Source organism: Arachis hypogaea, chromosome 18 (assembly GCF_003086295.3).
Source record: "Arachis hypogaea cultivar Tifrunner chromosome 18, arahy.Tifrunner.gnm2.J5K5, whole genome shotgun sequence".
Classification (NCBI taxonomy): Eukaryota; Viridiplantae; Streptophyta; class Magnoliopsida; order Fabales; family Fabaceae; genus Arachis; species Arachis hypogaea.
In genome coordinates this window covers 76,651,100-76,666,318 of record NC_092053.1, presented here as the reverse complement: position 1 = coordinate 76,666,318, position 15,219 = coordinate 76,651,100, and the positions used below count along the sequence as shown (strand labels likewise).

Genomic DNA, 15,219 nt, shown 5'->3' with positions numbered 1-15,219 from the left:
ACTAAAAATAATAAAATAATGCGGAAAAGGCAGTTTTCTGTAAAAGCTTTAGAAAGACAACTTTAAGCACAGAATCTCATAATTACCTTCATAAAACACTTAGGGAGTGGTAAAAACATATTAGTGAGGCAAAGATAAACAAAAGATAAAAATTTGAAGAAAAGATAAAAATCGAAAGAAAAGTCTGTAAAGTTTTAACGACAGAAAAATAGACAGAGACTAGTGAACGAAGTAAGGCAACTTAGTTAGTACTTGAGTCGCGACTAGGGTTAGGTATTATATGAAAAGTTAAATTATTTTAGTATAGACTTAATGAACCTATACTTGGGACATGCTAACTATTCATACCGAAATTTACATAATCTTTAAATACATACGTTAAGCAGAGAAAGCAGAGCAGAGTAGAGAAATACAGAGCACAAAGTAACCAGAGAAAAGTAAAGAGATACTGAGAAAAGAGTAACCAGAGTAGAATAAAGGGATATAGAGAAAAGAGTAATCTGATAAAGAGAAATGGTTTGAGTTAAGATGTTGTAAAAGTAAAAGCTGTAAAGTTTGTATAGTATGATTGAACAGAGAAAGAAAGAAGTACTGCATAAGAATGTGAAAGTGATGATGAATAACGAGAATGATGATGAATGATGATAAAGAGAAAAGAGTAATATAACAAAGAGAATAGAGGAGAAGAGTATAAAAATAAAGAGTTAAGCCTTGTGGCATGATATTCTATTGTATGTTCATCTGCTGCATTTCTGTTGGCCCTAGAGGTCCTGTAGGCCCAAGTTCACCTACAGTGAGTTGTTATTCCTGTAGGCCAAAGTTCACCTATAGTGAATATCAATTGTGTATCTCGGGGTGTTGCTCCTGTAGGACAAAGTTCACCTACAGAGAGTTGTGATACCTGTAAGCCGAAGTTCACTTACAGGGACGCCATTTCTGTAAGCCGAAGTTCACTTACAGAGGTGCCATTTCTATTGGCCGAAGTTCACCTATAGAAAGTTGTTATGTTGTGATTGAACTGTTCTTGTAAGCTGAAGTTCACTTATTGGAGTGCTGTTTCTGTAGGCCGAAGTTCACCTACAGAGATAAAGCCATATCTAGGACTAGTTCCTGGGTAATGTCGGGTTACAGGGTGTAAACCGACACGGGAGCTCATGGCCTGCATAGGACAGACATGCATCATACTTGGTTGTGCATTTTCTCTATTATGATTGTTGCATGAATGTATTCTTTCTTTGTTTGTATTCTGTTCTCTGTGTCTGTGTTTGTGTTATTTTCTTGTATTCTTTTGTTTGTGTTCTGCTATCTGTTTTCTCTATCTTTTCTATTTATCTGTATCTTCTATTTACTGCTTTCTGTATTCTGCTATTTACCTGCAAAACAACACGGAAATAATGAACTTAACTAATAACCCCGACCCTACTAAGAACTCCTCAGTTCTTATCCCTTCTCTCTCCCTTCCCCCTTCAGATGGAAGCAAGAGTTCCTCTCTGTAGTTCACTGATGACCGTTTGTAGAAAGGATTCCGCTCTAGGTAGTCTTCTGAGTCTAGGGTGAATATCTTTCTCTGTTTATATGTATATACTGTGAGACCAGCCAATGTCTGCACCCCGTTTGTATGCGAACGTTAACTTAAATAATATGTACGAGACTCCTGTTGTGTGGCTACTTGATGAGGTACTAGAGAGAAGTCCTATGGCAATGTCTGATCGTGCAGAGGAGTAGCAGATGATGTTCTGCCTTCTGGTGATGTTCCACCTGACTTGAGTTTTGAAGACTTAGAACATACTTTCCCTCGCTTTAGTAGTTTAGAGGTACTAGGTGAGTATAGAGTCTACGCTAGCCTGGGCGCCAGCTTAGGGACTTCTTGAAAAGGTCATGGCCTAGGATGTTGTATGTATATATATGTATATAGTTATTATCTAGCTATATCTAGGGGTGTTCTAACTAAAAGTCTATACTTAAATAAAAGTTGGATCACTGAATGTTGTTGACTGCTTGTGATGTATTTATGTGTGGTTGTTTTTAACTGTTTTATCTGTTATCAGTTGTGAATTGATTATGAATGATTCTATTTATTAATTCAAACGTTTTTAAAGAAAAAAATACCCCGCAAATTAACTACGTTTTTAACAACGAATCAGGCTCATATGATAAATAATAGATAATAATTAGGAAGACAAATTGGTAGCGCTCAGTTTCTGGTATGATCTAGACATATTGAAAATTGGGTCGTTACAATTTGGTATCAGAGCAGTTCGTTTCCAAAAGAGCCTGGGGAGTGGACTGACTATGCTTCATTGCATACTCTGCTTGTGTGTCTCATGCTGTTAGGGTATCTTCAAGATACATTTGGCATGAATGTCTACGAGTGCTCATTTTGGGAATGTTCGTGCCTAGCTTGAGATACTAAGACTGATCACCTTAATATTGATTGTTTGGTGCGGATAAGACCTCAATGACTGTGAATAGGCATGGTTTAATCGAGTTCCAAATTATAAATTCATGAGAGGCACAACTATTCTTATAGCTGTTATGATCTCCATGGCCATGGCTATGTGATATTTAGATGCTGTTAGGAACGAACTGATATCTTCGTCAGGATGGCTTGAAGGAAATAGACTGCTTGAAGATGGATTCTTGCATGCGGCTGAAATTTTGAGGGCAAAATTTTCTTTTAGGAGGGTAGAATGTAACAACCCTGATTTTCGAGTATGCGAGATCTTTTCTAAAGGCACAAATTTTGCTAGAAGATCAGTAAAGGGAACACCTCTGTTATATCATCAAGCATCTCAATCCTCATTATCATTATGTTATCCTTAAGTTAGAACCTCCTCTGAGGCAAGCTCGATAACGCGGTCACGAAGAACCTAGTTTTTGAACCGTATCGGTTAGGAGTTTTGATTCGGTTTTTCGTAAGTAGTCTCAGTTTGAAGAATCGGACTCGATTCATGAGAGAAGAGAGATAATAGTATAATATTATCATTATATTAGTATTAGAATATGCTTGAATGATATTATAAGGTTACCTGGTCTGTTTTTGTTAAAAACAGAAAATCGGTTTAACCGGGTTTACGGTTTACTGGTGCAGCTTAGCACCAGCACTCTCTGATGAATTTAGCAATTCTAAGGCCTCATGATACATATTTTATTCTCATAATAAATATGTTACTAGTGTCATTTATGCTAGTAGCTCAGAAAATAATTTTTAGAGATGTTTTTACGAGTGTTTCGATACAACTAGTTTTAGTAGTTATACACCTGAGATATTTTAATATTATTTTAACCCACCTCCAAGCCAACCAATCACAACTCACCCTACACCCCCAAGACCTCCAAGGATGTCTCATTTCATCATTTTGGCCGAAAATAACAAGAGAAAAAAGAGAGAAACTTTCATGAACACCTAATATTCAAAGCTTGATTTCTTCTGAACTAAAACTCAAATCAAAACTCCGATTTCACCAAAATGATCCTCTCTTCTTCCTCTACATAACCATATAACTTATCAAGGATGGAAATAAGGTGAGATGGCTGTCTCCCTCCCATTTCAATTCGGTTTTCAAGGAAAACCATGCAAAACATGTGTTTTCTTGATGTTCTTCATTAGGAATCATGCTTAACTTGACTTGAGGGCCAAGAAACGTGAATTTCCTGCAAGTCTAAGGTGAGATATCTCTTCCTAACATACTGAGTGAGATTTGGTCAGTTGAGAGTTTTTGGATTTAAAGTTGTTCTTGATGTGATTTAGGAGGAAAAAGTGCTTAAGGACCACCTGAAAGTTTAACCGAATTAGGAGCAGCAAAACCAGGTAGGGATTGACGAATTTAATCTTGATTGATTGTGTTTGAGTTGTGTAATTATGATATGGTTTGGCTGTGCTTGAAATTGATTGTTTGTATGAGTAATTCTTGTTGTAATTTTGGTGAAAATTTGATGAAATTTGATGAAATTCAAGCCATGAATGTGTGTTCTTGGGGCAGCTGGAAAAACAAAACCCTAGGCTTAAATTGAGGTTCAATTTTTTTTTGAAATCATGTAGAAAAGATGGGGTTTTAGTGGCTGCTAATTTATTATGAATTATGGTAAAAATCGGATGCTGAAAAGACTGAAAAACGGGTAAAAACAGAGAAAGAATCTGAAGAATTTATGAAGAACATGAAGAACACTTTGAGTGTGATGAAGAACAATGAAGAACACCTTTTTGATCCATAAAAGGGCAAGGAAGTAAATATTTTGGTGTTTGGGGGGTTATTTGGTAATTTCTGAAAGTTACGGTGGTTAAAGTAGAAATATTAAAAGTTACGGGTGGTAAAAAGTGAATTTTAAAGGTTAAAGGTAAAGATAAGGCAATTTTCGAAAATTTAATGATAAAATAATAAATAATAATAAAATATTAAATAATAATATTTAATTAAAAATAATATTTTAATAAAAATAATAAAATAATGCGGAAAAGGCAGTTTTCTGTAAAAGCTTTAGAAAGACAACTTTAAGCATAGAATCTCATAATTACCTTCATAAAACACTTAGGGAGTGGTAAAAACAGACAGAGACTAGTGAACGAACTACGGCAACTTAGTTAGTACTTGAGTCGCGGCTAGGGTTAGGTATTATATAAAAAGTTAAATTGTTTCAATATAGACTTAATGAACCTATACTTGGGACATGCTAACTATTCATACAGAAATTTACATAATCTTTAAATACTTACGTTAAGCAAAGAAATCAGAGCAGAGTAGAGAAACACAGAGCACAGAGTAACCAGAGAAAAGTAAAGAGATACGGAGAAAAGAGTAACCAGAGTAGAATAAAGGGATATAGAGAAAAGAGTAATCTGATAAAGAGAAATGGTTTGAGTTAAGATGTTGTAAAAGTAAAAGCTATAAAGTTTGTATAGTATGATTGAACAGAGAAAGAAAGAAGTACTGCATAAGAATGTGAAAGTGATGATGAATAACGAGAATGATAATGAATGATGATAAAGAGAAAAGAGTAATATAACAAAGAGAATAGAAGAGAAGAGTATAAAAATAAAGAGTTAAGCCTTATGGCATGATATTCTATTGTATGTTCATCTGCTGCTTTTCTGTTGGCCCTAGAGGTCCTGTAGGCCCAAGTTCACCTACAGTGAGTTATTATTCCTGTAGACCGAAGTTCACCTACAGTGAATATAAATTGTGTATCTCAGGGTGTTACTCCTGTAGGCCGAAGTTCACCTACAGAGTGTTGTGATACCTGTAAGCCGAAGTTCACTTACAGGGGCGCCATTTCTGTAAGCCGAAGTTCACTTACAGAGGCCGTTTCTATAGGCCGAAGTTCACCTATAGAAAGTTGTTATGTTGTGATTGAACTATTCCTGTAAGCCAAAGTTCACTTATGTGAGTGCTGTTTCTGTAGGCCGAAGTTCACCTACAGAGATAAAGCCATATCTAGGACTAGTTCCTGGGTAATGTCGGGTTGCAGGGTGTAAACCGACACGCGAGCTCATGGCCTGCATAGGACAGACATGCATCATACTTGGTTGTGCATTTTCTCTATTATGATTGTTGCATGAATGTATGCTTTATTTGTTTGTATTCTATTCTCTGTGTCTGTGTTTGTGTTATTTTTTTGTATTCTTTTGTTTGTGTTCTGCTATCTGTTTTCTCTATCTTTTCTATTTATCTGTATCTTCTATTTACTGCTTTCTGTATTCTGCTATTTACCTGCAAAACAACACAGAAATAATGAACTTAACTAATAACCCCGACCCTACTAACAACTCCCCAGTTCTTACCCCTTCTCTCTCCCTTCCCCCTTCAGATGGAAGCAAGAGTTCCTCTCTGTAGTTCACTGATGACCGTTTGTAGAAAGGATTTCGCTCTAGGTAGTCTTCCGAGTCTTGGTTGAATATCTTTCTTTGTTTATATGTATATACTGTGAGACCAGCCAATGTCTGCACCCCGTTTGTATGCGAACGTTAACTTAACTAATGTGTACGAGACTCCTGTTGTGTGGCTACTTGATGAGGTACTAGAGAGAAGTCCTATGGCAATGTCTGATCGTGCAGAGGAGTAGCAGATGATGTTCTACCTTTTGGTGATGTTCCACCTGACTTGAGTTTTGAAGACTTAGAACGTACTTTCCCTCGCTTTAGTAGTTTAGAGGTACTAGGTGAGTATAGAGTCTACGCTAGCCTGGGCGCTAGCTTAGGGACTTCTTGAACAGGTCAGGGCCTAGGATGTTGTATGTATATATATGTATATAGTTATTATCTAGCTATATCTAGGGGTGTTCTAACTAAAAGTCTATACTTAAATAAAAGTTGGATCACTGAATGTTGTTGACTGCTTGTGATGTATTTATGTGTGGTTGTTTATAACTGTTTTATCACTGAATGATTCTATTTATTAATTCAAACGTTTTCAAAGAAAAAAAATACCCCGCAAATTAACTACGTTTTTAACAACGAATCAGGCTCATATGATAAATAATAGATAATAATTAGGAAGAAAAATTGGTAGCGCTCAGTTTTTGGTATGATCTAGACATATTGAAAATTGGGTCGTTACAAAACGCCACTCTCATGGTTGCTCAATTCAAATCAGAGGGTGAAGTTCCGAAAACTAGTTTAACACCACAACAATCCTAATTACCCAAAGCTAACAGGATTATATGACACATATCCCAATTAGTACATGTAATTAGCAATTTAGTGGGAGTATTTTCAAGCTGTAGTTCAAGCAAGATAACTCTTTCGAGAATCACAAGAACTCATGTAGAAAAGGGTCATACTCTCGTTCCATCCAGTTCATAAGATTAAGAACGAAAACAACACCTTAGAATTGAATCAAACATTAATTAAAATAGAAGAATAATAGTTTTAATCCATATAAATAAACAGAGCTCCTATTCTTAACCAGGAGGTTTAGTTGTGATACGGTCAGAAATCAGCCAATTAAGAAATTAATATAAGAAATAGGTTGCGAGTATAGTTCTTAACCAGCTAAAATCCGCTTATCAATTTAGAAAGGTTGTCACAAAATCAGAATAAAAATACTGGGAGTATGAATCCCAGGTCATCTCCCAATGAGTTGACAAAAGGGTGTTATCTTATTAATCAGGAGTTTTCCAAGAATTTTTGAGAGTTGAATAACAGGGAATAAATAATTGTAAATTAACGCAATGAAAATTAAAAGAGATTTATATATTCAGAATAAAAATCCTTGACTGGGGGAATGATTAATTGGAAGTTTTGTCCTTGTTAGAATTCTCTCAAGTGTAGTATAAAGAGGTTGTTATTTTCACTTAGTTAACCCTTACTAAATAAAGGAAAGTCAAGTGATTGAGCTAACTCTTATTCACAAATCCTAGTCCTCTCCCTTGGGAAGGTCTAGCATTAGTAAATAGAGAATTAGCCAACAACTTTCAATTTAACTAATCACTTGAGCATTCCAACTCTATAGTCTCTATTTAATCAACCCCCAAGTCAAGTTGGGAGTCTACTCCATTGACATGAAAATTACTTGCACAGAATTAAAAAGGGAATAAAAGGAAGACATGATAAACAATAGCTGAGAATTAAATATAAGTAAAAGTAATCCTTTGCATTAATAAATTCTAAAAACAATCCAATTGTAACTCTGAACAAAGTTTAAGGATATGGAAGAGTAAGTGAATAAGAAAACAAACTAGAATAATAACTTCAATGGAGGTAATGACTCTTCTCAATATCTAAAATATAAAACTAAAAATATGTAAATGTAAAAGAAAACCTAGAGGAAAGGTAATTTCTCTCTAAGATCTTAATCTAAAACTAAAACTACGCTAATGAGAATCTGTCTTGAGTCTCTGCTCGTTTCCTGGCTCAAGTCTGTGTTTCTGGGCCAGAAATTGGGTCCAAACTCGGCCCAAAATCGCCCCCAGCATTTTCTGTGATTTCTGCAGATCGCGCATGTCACGCGTACTGATGAGCGGATAATTTATATGCTTTTTGACATTGTTTTTAGGTAGTTTTCAGTATGTTTTAGTTACTTTTTATTATATTTTTATTATTTTTTAAATAAAAATCACATTTCTGGACTTTACTATGAGTTTGTGTGTTTTTCTGTTATTTCAGGTATTTTCTAGCTGAAATTGAGGGACCTGAGCAAAAATCTGATTCAGAGGCTGAAAAAGGACTACATATGCTGTTGGATTCTGACCTCCCTACACTCGAAATAGATTTTCTGGAGCTACAGAGGCCCAATTGGCGCGCTCTCAATTGCGTTGGAAAGTAGACATCTTGGGCTTTCCAGAAATATATAATAGTCCATACTTTTCTCGAGTTTTGATAACGCAAAATGGCGTTTAAACAACAATTTTCTACCCTATTCTGGCGTTAAACGCCAGAACTTGCATAAAAGCTGGAGTTAAACGTCCAAACTGGCACCAGAGCTGGTGTTTAACTCCAAGAAAAGTCTCTACATGTGAAAGCTTCAATGCTCAGTCCAAGCACACACCAAGTGGGCCCGGAAGTGGATTTCTGCATTAATTACTTATTTCTGTAAACCCTAGGATACTAGTTCATTATAAATAGGACCTTTTACTATTGTATTTTCATCTCTGGAACACATTATGTAAGTTTTTTGTTTTGAGACCTCCATGGGAGGCTGGCCACTCGGCCATGTCTACCCTATTTTCACTTATGTATTTTCAACGGTGGAGTTTCTACACCCCTAGATTAAGGTGTGGAGCACTGCTGTTCCTCATGAATTAATGCAAAGTACTACTGTTTTCTATTCAATTCAAGCTTATTCTTATTCCAAGATATTCACTCGCACTTCAACATGATGAATGTGATGATCCGTGACACTCATCATCACTCTCACCTATGAACGTGTGCCTGACAACCACCTCCGTTCTATCTACAATAGCTTGAGTGCATATCTCTTGGATTTCTAATCTAAGATTAGAACCTTCGTGGTATAGGCTAGAATTATTGGCAGCCATTCTTAAGATCCGAAAAGTCGAAACCTTGTCTGTGGTATTTCGAGTAGGATCTGGGATGTGATGACTGTGACGAGCTTCAAACTCGCGAGTGTTGGGCGTAGTGACAGACGCAAAAGGATCAATGGATCCTATTCCAACATGAGTGAAAACCGACAGATGATTAGCCGTGCGGTGACAACGCATTTGGACCATTTTCACTGAAAGGATAGACGGTAGCCATTGACAACGGTGATCCCCCAACATACAGCTTGCTATGGTAGGGAGTATGAATGATTGGATGAAGGCAATAGGAAAGCAGATGTTTAGAAGGAACAAAGCATCTTCATACGCTTATCTGAAATCCCACCAATGAATTACATAAGTGCTTCTATCTTATTTTCTATTTTAATTATATTTCAATTATAAAAATCCCATAACCATTTGAATCTGCCTGACTGAGATTTACAAGGATGACCATAGCTTGCTTCAAGCCGACAATCTCCGTGGGATCGACCCTTACTCACGTAAGGTATTACTTGGACGACCCAGTGCACTTGCTGGTCAGCTACACGGAGTTGTGTGAAAAGTGTGCAATCACGATTCCGTGTACCAAGTTTTTGGCGCCGTTGCCGGGGATTGTTCAAGTTTGGACTATTGACGGTTCATCTTGTTGCTAAGATTAAGTAATTTTATTTTAATTTTAAGCTTTTTGTTTTTTTTATTATTTTTGTTTTCGAAAAATTTTCAAAAAAATAAATTTATTCTTCATAGTTTTTAAGAATGAATTCTAGAGTTTCATGAGATACGTTGAATCCTGGCTGACTGTTAAGCCATGTCTAATTTTTTGGACCGAGGGTTCACCTATCCTTAGAAGAGCTTCTTTGTCTTTCTCATCAATTTAGCTGTTGTATGTAATGTTTTGCTGAAGCTTGGCTGGCTATTGGCCATGTCTAGTATTTTAGATCGAAGCTTTCACTGAAAGCTTTGCTGGCTAGTAAGCCATGTCTAATTCCTAGACCAGAGCTTTAGACTAACATTGCATGATTCTTGGAATTCGTATTAAAAATTTTGAAATCCTTATCTTTCTTTTTCCAAATAATTTTCAAAAAATACAAAAAAAATATTTTTAATAAAATCACAAAAAATAAAAAAAATTTAATTTATGTTTCTTGTTTGAGCCTAGTGTCACATTCTAAGTTTGGTGTCTTGCATGTTTTTAATTTTTAATGTTCCTGTATTTTTCGAATATATGCATTAGGTTCTTCAATGATCTTCAAGTCGTTCTTGGTGATTTTATTGGGTCTAATCTTTAAACTCTCTTGTTTTGTGTCTTTTGTTGTTTTTCATATACATTTTCAAATTGTTATTGTCCCTAGTATACAAACTTCTAAGTTTGGTGTCTTGCATGTCTTTGTTTTCCTGAAAAATTTTCAGAAACGTGTTCTTGCATGCATTGTTTATTTAACCTTAGTTTTTCATGTTTAATTTTATTCTGTTGTTTTTCTCTCTCATCATTAAAAATTCAAAAATATATCTTTTCAAGTCAATAGCACAGAGAATTGAAGATTCAGAACATGCAGCAGAGGAATTACAGAGAAAAAGCCAGGCGTTCAAAACGCCCAGTGAAAAAGGAAAACTGGCGTTTAAACGCCAGCCAGGGTGGGCGTTAAACGCCCAAAAGGGTAGTATTTTGGGCGTTAAACACCAGAATGGATACCATTCTGGGCGTTTAATGCCAGGATAGCAGCAAGGAGGTAATTTTGTTTTCAATTCAAATCTTTTTCAATTTTGAAAGTTTTAAAACTAATTTTTCAAAATCTTTTCTTTTTCATATCCTCTCTTATCAATCATATCCTTTTCAAAATAAAATCTTTTAAATTATTTTTCAATATTTTCAAATCTTTTGATTCAAAAATTTCAAGTTGTTACTTGCTTATTAAGAAATATTCTATATTTGAATTTTAGAATCATATCTTTTAAATTTCTTGTTAGCCAAGTAATTAATTTCCAATCATATCATTAATTTAAAATCTTTTCAAATTGTTTTTCAATCATACCTTCTCAATCACATCTTTTTCAAAATAATTTTCAATCATATCTTTTTGATTGCTAATTTCAAAATCTTTTTCAAAATCACTTAACCACTTTCTCACTTTTAATTTTTGAAAACCATCAACCACTTTTTCAAAATTCCTTTTAATTAATTTAAATTTTTAATTTTGTTTTCAAAAATTCTTCTCCCTCCTCACCTTTTTCTATTTAAGGACTACACTCCTTCTCAATTAGCAGTTCGGACTATCTCTCCTTCATCATATGTTCGAATTCTCACCTACCTACCTCATCCCTCTGTTCCTATTTTCCTCTGACACCTCAAGGAATCTCTATACTGTGACATAGAGGATTCCATACTTTCTTGTTCTATTCTCTTTCATATGAGCAGGAACAAAGACAAAGGTATTCTTGTTGAAGCTGATCCTGAACCTGAAAGGATCTTGAAGAAGAAGCTAAGAGAAGCTAAAGCACAACTCTCTGGGGAGGACCTGACAGAAATTTTTGAATAGAAAGAAGACATGGCAGCCAAAAAGTAACAACAATGCCAACAATACAAGGAAGATGCTTGGTGATTTCACTGTACCCTCTTCTGACTTCTGTGGAAGGAGCATCTCAATTCCTGCAATTGGAGCAAACAACTTTGAGCTTAAGTCTCAATTAGTTTCTCTGATGCAGCAGAATTGCATGTATCATAGACTTCCATTGGAAGATCCTTATCAGTTTCTAGATGAATTCTTACAAATCTGTGACACTGTCAAGACCAATGAGGTTGACCCTGAGATCTACAGACTTATGCTTTTCCCCTTTGTAGTAAGAGACAAAGCTAGGACATGGTTGAACTCACAACCTAAAGAAAGCATGAACTCTTGGGAAAAGCTGGTTAATGCCTTCTTGGAAAAGTTCTTTCCACCTCAAAAATTGAGTAAGCTTAGAGTGGAAGTCCAAACCTTCAGACAGAAGGAAGGCGAATCCCTCTATGAAGCTTGGGAAAGATACAAGCAATTGATCAGAAGGTGTCCTTCTGGCATGCTTTCAGAATGGAGCATCATATGCATATTCTATGATGGTCTGTCTGAACTATCCAAGTTGTCATTGGACAACTCTGCTGGTAGATCTCTTCATCTGAAGAAGACGCCTGAAGAAGCCTAGGAACTCATTGAAATGGTTGCAAATAACTAATTCATATACACTTCTGAAAGAAATCGTGTGAACAATGGGACAACTCAGAAGAAAGGAGTTCTTGATATTGATACTCTGAATTCCATATTGGCTCAAAACAAAGTATTGACTCAGCAAGTCAATATGATTTCTCAGAGTCTGTCTGAAATGCAAGCTGCATCAGGCAGTACTAAGGAGGCTTCCTCTGAAGAAGAAGCTTATGATTTTGAGAATCCTGCAATGGAAGAGGTGAATTACATGGGAGAACCCTATGGAAACACCTATAATCTTTCATGGAGAAATCATCCAAATCTCTCATGGAAGGACCAACAGAAGCCTCAACAACAATAATGGTGGAAGAAATAGGTTTAGCAATAGCAAACCTTTTCCATCATCTTCTCAATAACAGACAGAGAATTCTGAGCAAAGTCTCTCTAGCTTAGCAGCCATAGTCTCTGATCTATCTAAAACCACACTAAGTTTCATGACTGAAACAAGGTCCTCCATTAGAAATTTGGAGGCGCAAGTGGGTCAGCTGAGTAAGAAAATTACTGAACTCCACCCTAGTACTCTCCCAATCAATACAGAAGAGAATCCCAAGAGAGAGTGCAAGGCCATAAACACGTCCCACATGGCCGAATGCATAGAGGAGGGAAAGGCAGTGATTTCCACTAAGGAAGACCTCAATGGACGTCCCCTAGCCTCCAAGGAGTTTCCTAATGAGAAACCAAAGGAATCTGATTCTCATATAGAGACCATAGAGATTCCAATGAATATACTTCTGCCATTCATGAGCTTTGATGAGTATTCTTCCTCTGAAGAGGATGAAGATATTGCTTAAGAGCAAGTTGCTAAGTATCTTGGAGCAATCATAAAGCTGAATGCCAAGTTATTTGATAATGAGACTTGGGAGAATGAACCTCCATTGCTCATCAATGAACTAAAAACCTTGGTTAGGCAGAAATTACCTCAGAAGAAACCGGACCCCGAAAAGTTCTCAATACCTTGTACCATAGGCACCATGACCTTTGAGAAGGCTCTGTGTGACCTGGGGTCAAGTATAAACCTCATGCCCCTCTCTGTAATGGAGAAACTAGGAATCCTTGAGGTGCAAGCTGCAAGAATCTCACTAAAGATGGCAGACAATTCAAGGAAACAGGCTTATGGACTTGTAGAGGATGTCTTAGTGAAGGTTGAAGGCCTTTACATCCCTGCTGATTTCATAATCTTGGAAACTGGGAAGAATATGGATGATTCCATCTTCCTTGGCAGACCCTTCCTAGCCACAGCAAAAGCTGTAATTGATGTTGACAGAGGAGAGTTAGTCCTTCAAGTGAATAAGGACTACCTTGTGTTTAAGGCTTAAAGATCTCCCTCTATAACCATGGAGAGGAAGCATGAAAAGCTTCTCTCAAAGCAGAGTCAAATAGAGCCCCTACATTCAAACTCTAAGTTTGGTGTTGGGAGGCTATCATCATGCTCTGAATATCTGTGAGGCTCCATGAGAACCCACTGTCAAGCTATTGACATTAAAGAAGCGCTTATTGGGAGGCAACCCAATTTTATTCAATTTTATCTATTTATTTTCCATTGTTATTTTATATTTTCTTTAGGTTGATGATCATGTGAAGTCACAAAAAAACTGAAAATTCAAAAACAGAATGAAAAAATAGCATTGAAAATAGCACACCCTGGAGGAGGAGCTTACTGGCGTTTAAACGCCACTAAGGGTAGAAGAATGGGCGTTAAACGCCTAGTCTGGCACCATTCTGGGCGTTTAACACCAGAAAAGGGCACCAGACTGGCGTTTAACGCCAGAAAAAGGCATCAAGCTGGTGTTCAACGCCAGAAAGGGAAGAAAAGCTGGCGTTAAACGCCAGAAATGGGCAGCAACCTAGCGTTTAAACCCCAGGATTGGCACTCCAAAGGGCCTTTACACGCCAAAATGGTGCAGGGATAAGAAAGCCTTGACAACTCAGGATCTGTGGACCCCACAAGATCCCCACCTACCTCAACTCCCTCTCTCTCTCTTCTTCACACCTTTCCATAACACCCTTTTCCAAATACCCCTCACCAATCACCTCCTTACATTTCATATTCAAGTCCTTTCGCTCCCAAACCCAACCCCTAAAACACGAACCCTAACCTTCTCTCCACTCCTATATAAACCCCTCATACCTCTTTTATTTCCACACATCATAAATACTTCTTTCCACCCCCCCTTGGCCGAACCACTCACACCTCTCCATCTCCTTCATTTTCTTCTTCTTCTACTCCCTTCTCTCTTCTGTTGCTCGAGGACGAGCAAACCTTCTAAGTTTGGTGTGGTAAAAGCGTTGCTTTTTTTTTTCTCCATAACCATTTATGGCACCTAAGGCCAGAGAAACCTCTAGAAAGAGGAAAGGAAAGGCAAAAGCTTTCTCCTCTGAGTTGTGGGAGATGGATAGATTCATCTCAAAGGTCCATCAAGACCACTTCTATGAAGTTGTGGCCAAGAAGAAGGTGATCGCTGAGGTCCCTTTCATGCTCAAAAGGAATGAGTATCCGGAGATCCGACATGAGATTCGAAAAAAGAGGTTGGGAAGTTCTCACCAACCCCATTCAACAAGTCGGAATCTTAATAGTTCAAGAGTTCTATGCTAATGCATGGGTCACCAAAAACCATGATCAAGGTATGAACCCTAACCCAAAGAATTGGCTTACAATGGTTCGTGGGAAATACTTAGATTTCAGTCTGGAAAATGTAAGGTTAGCATTCAACTTGCCAATAATGCAAGGAGATGCACGCCCCTACACTAGAAGGGTCAACTTTGATCAAAGGTTGGACCAAGTCCTCATGGACATATGTGTAGAAGGAGCTCAGTGGAAAAGAGACTCCAAAGGCAAGCCAGTTCAATTAAGAAGGCTTGACCTCAAACCCGTGGCTAGGGGATGGTTGGAGTTCATCCAACGCTCTATCATTCCTACTAGCAACCGGTCTGAAGTTACAATAGACCGGGCGATCATGATCCATAGTATCATGAATGGAGAGGAAGTAGAAGTTCATGAGGTCATATC

The 15,219-nt window shown here is 37.0% G+C and overlaps 1 non-coding gene across 1 annotated transcript; it reads right to left on the bottom strand.

Annotated features, from left to right (window-relative positions):
- Positions 1-11,928: 11,928 nt before the first annotated feature.
- LOC112774160 (small nucleolar RNA R71) lies at positions 11,929-12,032 on the bottom strand. The gene has a single exon (XR_003188661.1). It is a non-coding gene; the product is annotated as a small nucleolar RNA R71 (small nucleolar RNA).
- Between the last annotated feature and the right edge of the window lie 3,187 nt (positions 12,033-15,219).